We start from the raw sequence: 11,500 nt of genomic DNA, 5'->3' as shown, positions 1-11,500 counted from the left end.
ATATATATACAAAATACACATAGAATAATGTAAAAACATATCAAAATAAATACACAGAATATCAATAAAATAATGTAAATTTGTATGAAAATAAAGATGCAAAAGACCCATAAAATAAAGCATATTTTTATAAAAATACATATACAAAAATACACATACAAAATAAACATAAAATCAGGTAAATTTGTAATGAAATATATGTACAAAATACACATAAAATGAATTTGAATAAAATTATACATTCAAAATAAATATTAAATAATGTAAATGCGTATAAAAATATATATAAAAAGTACATATAAAATTATGTAAATTCGTATCAATATAAATCAACAAAATACCAATAAAATAATATATATTTGAATGAAAAAAGATTTACAAAATATACATAACATAACTAAAATTTGTATTGAAATATATACAAAAATACATATAAATAATTTGAGTTTGTATGAAAATAGATATTCAAAATACACATAAAACTTGGTAAATTTCTTTTGAAATATATATACAAAATACCCATAAAATATTGTAAATTTGTGTCAAAATATATAAACAAATACACATAAAATAACGTAAATTTGTATGAAAAATATATAAAAAACACACAGAATAATGTCAAATCGTATCAAAATGAATGAGCAGAATATCAATAAAATAAGGTAAATTTGTATGAAAATAAAGATGCAAAAATACCCATAAAATAAAGCATATTTTTATAAAAATACATATACAAAAATTTACATTATTTGATATGTATTTTGTATATATATTTTTATACGTATTTACATAATTTCATATGTATTTTGTATATATATTTCAATAGAAATCTTCTTTATTTTATGTGTATTCGTATATATATTTTGAAACAAATTTACATTGTTTTATATGTATTTTTGAATATCTCTTTTAATACAAATTTACCTTACTGTATATGCATTTTGTATATTTATTTCAATACAAATTTAAATATTTTATGTGTATTTTGGTATATATATTTTTATAAAAAATGCGGTAATTTTTGGAATTTTGCATCCTTATTTTCATACAAATTTACATTATTTTATTGATATTCTGTGTATTTATTTTGATACGATTTTACATTATTCTATTTGTTTTTTTGTATATATATTTTTTATACACATTTACATTATTTAATGTGTATCTTGCATATATATTTTATCCAAATTTACGTTATTTTAAGTGTATTTGTTTATATATTTTCATTCAAATTTACATTTATTTTAATTCGAAATTACATTATTTTATGTGTATTTTGTATACATTTTTTTATACGTATTTACTTAATTTTATGTGTATTTTGTATATATATTTTTATAGAAATCTACGTTTTTTTATTTGTATTCGTATATATATATTTTGAAACAAATTTACATTGTTTTATATGTATTTTTGCATATCTCTTTCAATATAAATTTACCTTATTGTATGTGCATTTTGTATATTAATTTCAATGCAAATTTAAATATTTTATGTGTATTTTGGTATATATATTTTTATAAGAAATGCTCTATTTAATGGGAATTTTGCATCTTTATTTTCATACAAATTTACATTATTTTATTAATATTCGGTGTATTTATTTTGATACGATGTTACGTTATTCTATTTGTTTTTTGTATATACTTTTTTATACATATTTACATTATTTAATGTGTATCTTGCATATATATTTTATACAAATTTATTATCTATTATCTATTTTCATACAAATACACATTCTTTTCATGATATTTTGTTTATTTATTTTGACAGGAATTTACTTTATTTGATATGTATTTTGTATATATATTTTGATACGTATTTACATAATTTCATATGTATTTTGTATATATATTTCTATAGAAATCTACTTTATTTTATGTGTATTCCTATATATATTTTGAAACAAATTTACATTGTTTTATATGTATTTTTGAATATCTCTTTCAATACAAATTTATCTTACTGTATATGCTTTTTATATATTTTTTTCAATACAAATTGAAATATTTTATGTGTATTTTGGTAAATATATTTTTATAAAAAATGCGATCATTTTTGGGAATTTTGTATCTATATTTTCATACAAACTTACATTATTTTATTGATATTCTGTGTATTTATTTTGATACGATTTTACATTATTCTATTTGTTTTTTGTATATATATTTTTTATACACATTTACATTATTTAATGTGTATCTTGCATATATATTTTATACAAATTTACGTTATTTTAAGTGTATTTCTGTGTATTACAAAAATACACAGAAGTATTTTAATTTGTATGAAAATAGATATACAAAATAAGGTAAATTCGTTTCAAATTCAATAAACAAAATTCAGATAAAAGAAAGTATATTTGTAGAAAAAATAAATATACAAAATACACATAAAATAACGAAAATTTGTTTGAAAATATATAAAAAAATAAACAAAAATAATTTCAATTTGTATGAAAATAAATATACAAAATACACATGTATTTTGTATATCTTTTTTCACACAAATTTAATTACTTTTGTGTAATTTGGCATATAGTTTTATATAAATCTACGTTATTTTATTTGAATTTTGTATATTTATATTTATTCAATACACATTCTTTTATTAGTATTTTGTTTATTTATTTTGATATGAGTTTACATTATTTTATGAGTATTTTGTATACCTTTTTTTATACGTATTTACTTCATTTTATGTGTATTTTGTATATTTATTTTCATAGAAATCTACGTTATTTTATGTGTATTCGTATATATATTTTGAAAAAAATTTACATGGTTTTATATGTATTTTGCATATCTATTTCAATACAAATTTACCTTATTGTATGTGCATTTTGTATATTTATTTTAATACAAATTCAAATATTTTATGTGTGTCTTGGTATAAATATTTTTATAAAAAATGCGTTATTTTATTGGGTATTTTGCATCTTAATTTTCATTCAAATTTACATTATTTTATTTAATATTCTGTGTATTTATTTTGATACGATTTTATATTATTCTATTTGTGTTTTGTATATATTTTTTTATACATATTTCCATTATTTAATGTGTATTTTTTATATGTATTTTATACAAATTTACGTTATTTTAAGTGTATTTGTTTATATATTTTCATTCAAATTTACATTATTTGATGTGAATTTTGTAAATGTATTTCAATACAAATTTACCTAATTTTATGTGTATTTTGTATATTTATTTTCATACAAATTAAAATTATTTTTGAGTATTTTTGTATATAGTTTTATACAAATTTAGGTGATTTTATGTGTATATTGTATATCTATTTTCATACAAATACACCTTCTTTTATTGATATTTTGTTTATTTATTTTGACGCGAATTTACATTATTTAATGTGTATTTTATATATATATATATATTTTTATACGTGTTTACATCATTTGATGTGTATTTTGTATATATATTTCTATAGAAATCTACGTTGATTTATGAGTATTCGTATATAGATTTTGAAATAAATTTACACTGTTTTATGTGTATTTTGCATATTTACCTTATTGTATATGCATTTTGTATATTAATTTTAATACAAATTTAATTATGCTATGTGTATTTTTGTATATGTATTTTTATAAAAATATGCTTTTTTTTATTGGTATTTTGCATTTTTATTTTCATTTAAATTTACATTCTTTTATTTATATTCTGTTTATTTTTTTTAAACAGTTTTACATTATTCTGTGTATTTTGTATATCTATTTTTATACGTATTTACTTAATTTATGTGTATTTTGTATATATATTTTTATAGAAATCTACGTTATTTTATGTGTATTCGTATATATATTTTGAAACAAATTTACATTGTTTTATATGTATTTTTGCATATCTCTTTCAAGACAAGTTTACCTTATTGTATGTGCATTTTGTATATTTACTTCAATACAAATTTAAATATTTTATGTGTATTTTGGTATATATATTTTTATAAGAAATAAGCTATTTGATGGGAATTTTGCATCTTTATTTTCATACAAATTTACATTATTCTATTAGTATTCGGTGTATTTATTTTGATACGATTTCACATTATTCTATTTGTTTTTTGTATATATTTTTTTTATACATATTTACATTATTTAATGTGTATCTTGCATATATATTTCCTACAAATTTATTATCTATTACTTATTTTCATACAAATACACATTCTTTTCATGATATTTTGTTTATTTATTTTGACACGAATTTACCTAGATATGTATTTTGTATATATATTTTTATACGTATTTACATAATTTCATGTGTATTTTGTATATATATTTCTATAGAAATCTACGTTATTTTATGTGTATTCGTATATATATTTTGAAACAAATTTACTTTGTTTTATATGTATTTTTGAATATCTCTTTCAATACATATTTACCTTACTGTATATGCATTTTGTATATTTATTTCAATACAAATTTAAATATTTTATGTGTATTTTGGTATATATATTTTTATAAAAAATGCGCTATTTTATGGGAATTTTGCATCTTTCTTTTCATACAAATTTACATTATTTTATTAATATTCTGTGTATTTATATTGATAGGATTTTACATTATTCTATTTCTTTTTTGTAAATAATTTTTTATTCACATTTACATTATTTAATGTGTATCTTGCATATATATTTTATACAAATTTACGTTATTTTAAGTGTATTTGTTTATATATTTTCATTCAAATTTACATTATTCAATGTGTATTTTGTATATGTATTTCAATACAAATTTACCTAATTTTATGTGTATTTTGTATATTTCTTTTCATACAAATTTTAAATATTTTTGTGTATTTTTGTATATAGTTTTATACAAATTTAGGTTATTTTATGTACGCATTTACTTTATTTAATGTGTGTTTTGTATATATTTTTTTATGCAAATTTACTTTATTTTATGTGCATTTCTGTACATATATTTTTTTTAGAAATTTGCGTTAATTTATGTGTATTTGTATATGTTTTCTCATACAAATTTACATTATTTGATTGCTATTTTGTTTATTTATTTTGATACGAATGATATTAGATATACAAAATATACATAAAATAAAGTAAAATAAAGCATATCTTTATAAAAATACATATACCAATATACACATAGATTAATCAAATTTGTATTAAAATTAATATACAAAATGCACATACAATAAGGTAAATTTGTATTAAAAAAAATTGCAAAATACACATAAAACAATGTAAATTTGTTTCAAAATATATATACGAATACACATAAAATAACGAAGATTTCTATAAAAATATATATACAAAATACACATAAAATTAGGTAAATACGTATAAAAAAATGTAAACAAAATACACATAAAATAATATAAATTCGAAACAAAATAAATAAACAAAATACCAATAAAAGAATGTGTATTTGTATATATATAAATTTACAAAATACACATACAAAATAAACATATAATAAGGTAAATTTGTAATGAAATATATGTACAAAATACACATAAAATAATGTAAATTTATATGAAAATATATATACAAATACACATAAAATACCATGAATTTGTATAAAATTATATATTCAAAATAAATACTAAATAATGTAAATGCGTATAAAAATATATATAAAAAGTACATATAAAATAATGTAAATTCGTATCAATATAAATCAACAAAATACCAATAAAATAATATATTTGATTGAAAATAGATTTACAAAATACACATAAGATAACTAAAATTTGTATTGAAATATATACAAAAATACATAAAAATAATTTGAGTTTGTATGAAAATAGATATTCAAAATACACATAAAACTAGGTAAATTTCTTTTGAAATATATATACAAAATACCCATAAAATATTGTAAATTTGTGTCAGAACATATAAACAAATACACATAAAATAGCGTAAATTTGTTTGAAAAATATATACAAAATACACATAGAATAATGTCAAATCGTATCAAAATGAATGAGCAGAATATCAATAAAATAACGTAAATTTGTATGAAAATGAAAATGCAAAATACCCATAAAATAAAGCATATTTTTTTTAAAAATACATATACAAAAATACACATAGAATAATTAAATTTGTATTAAAATTAATATACAAAATGCATATACAATAAGGTAAATTTGTATTGAAAAAATATGCAAAATACACATAAAAGTGTATATTTGTTTAAAAATCTATATACGAATACACGTAATATAACGTAGATTTCTATAGAAAGATATATACAAAATACACATGAAATTATTTAAATACGTATAAAAATATATATACAAAATACACATTAAATAATTTAAATTCTCGTCAAAATAAATAAACAAAATATCAATAAAAGAATGTGTATTTGTATGAAAATAGATATACAAAATACTCATAAAATAACCTAAGTTTGTATAAAACAATATATATTTGATTGAAAATAGATTTACAAAATACACATAAGATAACTAAAATTTGTATTGAAATATATACAAAAATACATAAAAATAATTTGAGTTTGTATGAAAATAGATATTCAAAATACACATAAAACTAGGTAAATTTCTTTTGAAATATATATACAAAATACCCATAAAATATTGTAAATTTGTGTCAGAATATATAAACAAATACACATAAAAAAGCGTAAATTTGTTTGAAAAATATATACAAAATACACACAGAATAATGTCAAATCGTATCAAAATGAATGAGCAGAATATCAATAAAATAACGTAAATTTGTATGAAAATAAAAATGCAAAATACCCATAAAATAAAGCATATTTTTTTAAAAATACATATACAAAAATACACATAGAATAATTAAATTTGTATTAAAATTAATATACAAAATGCATATACAATAAGGTAAATTTGTATTGAAAAAATATGCAAAATACACATAAAAGTGTAAATTTGTTTAAAAATCTATATACGAATACACGGAATATAACGTAGATTTCTATAGAAAGATATATACAAAATACACATGAAATTATGTAAATACGTATAAAAATATATATACAAAATACACATTAAATAATTTAAATTCTCGTCAAAATAAATAAACAAAATATCAATAAAAGAATGTGTATTTGTATGAAAATAGATATACAAAATACTCATAAAATATCCTAAGTTTGTATAAAACAATATACAAAAATACACAAAAATAATTTAAATTTGTATGAAAATAAATATACAAAATACACATAAAATTATTTTGTATATCTATTTTATACAAATGTACGTTATTATATGTGAATTTGTTTTCATTTCATACAAATTTACATTATTTTCTGTGTATTTTGTACATGTATTTAAATACAAATTTAACTAATTACATATTTTTATAAAAATACATATACAAAAATACACATAGATTAATCAAATTTGTAAAAAAATTAATATACAAAATGCACATACAATAAGGTAAATTTGTATTGAAAAAATATGCAAAATACACATAAAACAATGTAAATTTGTTTCAAAACATATATTCGAATACACATAAAATAACGCAGATTTCTATAGAAATATATATACAAAATACACTTGAAATAATGTAAATATGTATAAAAATATATAGTATACAAAATACACATTAAATAATGTTAATTCGTGTCAAAATAAATAAACAAAATATCATGAAATGAATGTGTATTTGTATGAAAATAGATATACAAAATACACATAAAATAACCTAAATTTGTATAAAACTATATACAAAAATACACAAAAATAATTAAAACTTGTATGAAAATAAATATACAAAAAACATATAAAATTAGGTAAATTTGTATTGAAATACATATACAAAATACATATAAAATAATGTAAATTTGAATGAAAATATATAAACATATAGACTTAAAATAACGTAAATTTGTGTCAAATATATATACAAAAAACACATTAAATAATGTAAATATGTTTAAAAAAATATGTACAAAACACAAATAAAATAATGTAAAATCGTATGAAAATAAATACAGAAAATATTAATAAAATAATGTAAATTTGTCTGAAAATTAAGATGCAAAATACCCATAAAATAACGCATTTTTTATAAAAATATATATACGAAAAAACATAAAATATTTGATTTTGTATTAAAATAAATAGATATACAAAATACACATAAAATAAGCTAAATTTGAATTGAAATATATATACAAAATACATAAAATAATGTAAATTTGTATCAAAATACCTATTCAAATACACATATAATAACGTAAATTTGTATAAAAATATATAAACAAAATACACATTAAATAATGTAAATACGTATAAAAAATTTTTTAAAAATACACAAATAATCATGTAATTCGTATCAAAATAAATAGACAAAATACCAATAAATTAATGTAAATTTCTATGAGAAAACATATACAAAATACACATAAATAACGCAAATATCAATAAAAATATATATAATATAATATATTTTTATACATATTTAAAATATTTAATGTATATTGGTATATTGTTTATTTACATTTATACGAATTTACATTATTTTATGTGTATTTTGTATACATTTTTTTATACGTATTTACTTAATATTATGTGTATTTTGTATATGTATTTTTATAGAAATCTACGTTATTTTATGTGTATTCGCAAATATATTTTGAAACAAATTTACATTATTTTATATGTATTTTGTATATTTATTTTGATACAAATTCAAATATTTTAAGTGTATTTTGGTATCAATAATTTTATAAAAAATGCGTTATTTTATAGGTATTTCTATGAAAATATATATTCAAAATACATATAAAATTATGTAAATAAGTATAAAAATATATATATCAAATACACCAAAAAAAATGAAAATTCGTATCAAAATAAATAAATAAAATTCCGATAAAAGAACGTATATTTGTCGGAAAATAAATATACAAAATACACATATAATTACGAAAATTTGAATAAAAATATATACAAAAATACACAAAATTAATTTCAATTTGTATGAAAATAGATATACAAAATACACATATAATTAGTTAAATTTGTATTGAAATACATGTACAAAATTCACATAAAATAATGTAAATTTGTATGAAATGAAAAGAAATTCACATAAAATAACGTTCATTGGTATAAAATAGATATACAAAATATACATAGAATAATGTAAAATCGTATCAAAATAAATACACAGAATATCAATAAAATAATGTAATTTTGTATGAAATAAAGATGCAAAATACTCATAAAATAAAGCATATTTTTATAAAAATACATATATAAATACACATAGAGTAGCTAAATTTGTATTAAAATTAATATACAAAATGCACGTACAATAATGTAAATTTGTATTGAAAAAATATGCAAAATGCACATTAAACAATGTATATATGTTTCAAAATATATATACGAATACATATAAAATAACGTATATTTCTATAGAAATATATATACAAAATACACATGAAATGACGTAAATACGTATAAAAATATATATACACAATACACATTAAATTATGTAAATTCGCATCAAAATAAATAAACAAAATATCAATAAAAGAATGTGTATTTGTATGAAAATAGATATACAAAATACACATAAAATATTGTAAATTTGAATAAAACTCTATACAAAAATACAAAAAAAATAATTTAAATTTGTATAAAATATATATACAAATTACACATGAAATTATGTAAATTTCTGTTGAAATACATATACAAAATACACATAAAATAATATAAATTTGAATAAAAATATATAAACAAATACACTTAAAATAACGAAAATTTGTATGAAATATATATAGAAAATACACATTAAATAATGTAAATATGTATAAAAAAATATATACTAAACTCAAATAGAATAATGTAAAATAGTATCAAAATAAATACACAGAATATTAATAAAATAATGTAAATTTGTATGAAAATAAAGATGCAAAATACCCATAAAACAACGCATTTTTTATGTAAATATATATACCGAAATGCACATAAAATATTTAAATTTGTATTACAATAAATATACAAAATGCACATACAATAAGGTAAATTTGTATTGAAAGAGATATGCAAAATACATATAAAACAATGTAAATTTGTTTCAAAATATACATACGAATACACATAAAATAACGTAGATTTCTATAAAATATATATACAAAATACACATAAAATGAAGTAAATACGTATAAGAAAATGTATACAAAATACACATAAAATAATGTAAATTCGTATCAAAATAAATAAACTAAATGCCAATAAAAGAATGTTTACTTGTATAAATATAAATATACAAAATACACATAAATTAACGTAAAATTGTATAAAACTTAATACAAAAATAAACAAAAATAATTAAATTTGTATGAAAATAGATATACAAAAGACATAAAATAAGCTAAAATTGAATTGAAATAAATATAGAAAATACATAAAATAGTGTAAATTTGTATCAAAATATATATTCAAATACACATATAATAACGTAAATTTGTATAAATATATATAAACAAAATACACATTAAATAATGTAAATACGTATAAAACATATGTACGTAATGTAAAAATTTATAAAATTAAAAGATGCAAAATACCCATAAAATATCTCATATTTAAAAAAAAAAATATACAAAAATACACATAAAATAATTAAATTTGTATTAAAATAAATATACAAAATACACATACAATAAGGTAGATTTTTATTGAAATAGATATGCAAAAAACACATAAAATAATGAAATTTTTTATCAAAATATATACGTATACACACAATAAAATTACGTAAATTTTTATGAAAATATATATACAAAATACACATAAAATAATGTAAATACATAGAAAAATATATATAAAACATGCACATAAAATAATGTAAATTCGTATCAAAATAAATAAACAAAATTTCCTCTAAAAGAATGTATCTGTGTAGGAAAATATATATACAAAATACAAATAAAAAAAATTGTATAAAAATAATACAAAAATACACAAAAATAATTTAAATTTGTTTGAAAATAGATATGCAAAATACAAATGAAATTATGCAAATTTTTATTGAAATACATATACAAAATACACATAAAATAATGTAAATTAGTATGAAAATATATAAACAAATACACATAAGATAACGTAAATTTCCATAAAATATATGTACAAAATATACATTAAATAATGTAAATATGTCTAAAAATATATATACAAAATACTCAGAATAACGTAAAATCGTATCAAAATAAATAAACAGACAATCAATAAAATAATGTAAATTTGTATGAAAATAAAGATGCAAAATACCCATATAATAACGCATATATGTTTAAAAATAAATATACAAAAATACACATAAAATAATTAAATTTGCATCAAAATAAATATACAAAAGGCACATACAATAAAGAAAATTTGTATTGAAATAGATATGCGAAATACACATAAATAATGTAAATTTAAATCAAAATATATATACGAATACACATAAAATAGAGTAAATTTCTATGAAA

Source organism: Eriocheir sinensis, unplaced genomic scaffold, assembly GCF_024679095.1.
Source record: "Eriocheir sinensis breed Jianghai 21 unplaced genomic scaffold, ASM2467909v1 Scaffold302, whole genome shotgun sequence".
In the NCBI taxonomy this organism is placed as follows: domain Eukaryota; kingdom Metazoa; phylum Arthropoda; class Malacostraca; order Decapoda; family Varunidae; genus Eriocheir; species Eriocheir sinensis.
Note: the sequence above shows the minus strand (reverse complement) of the source record.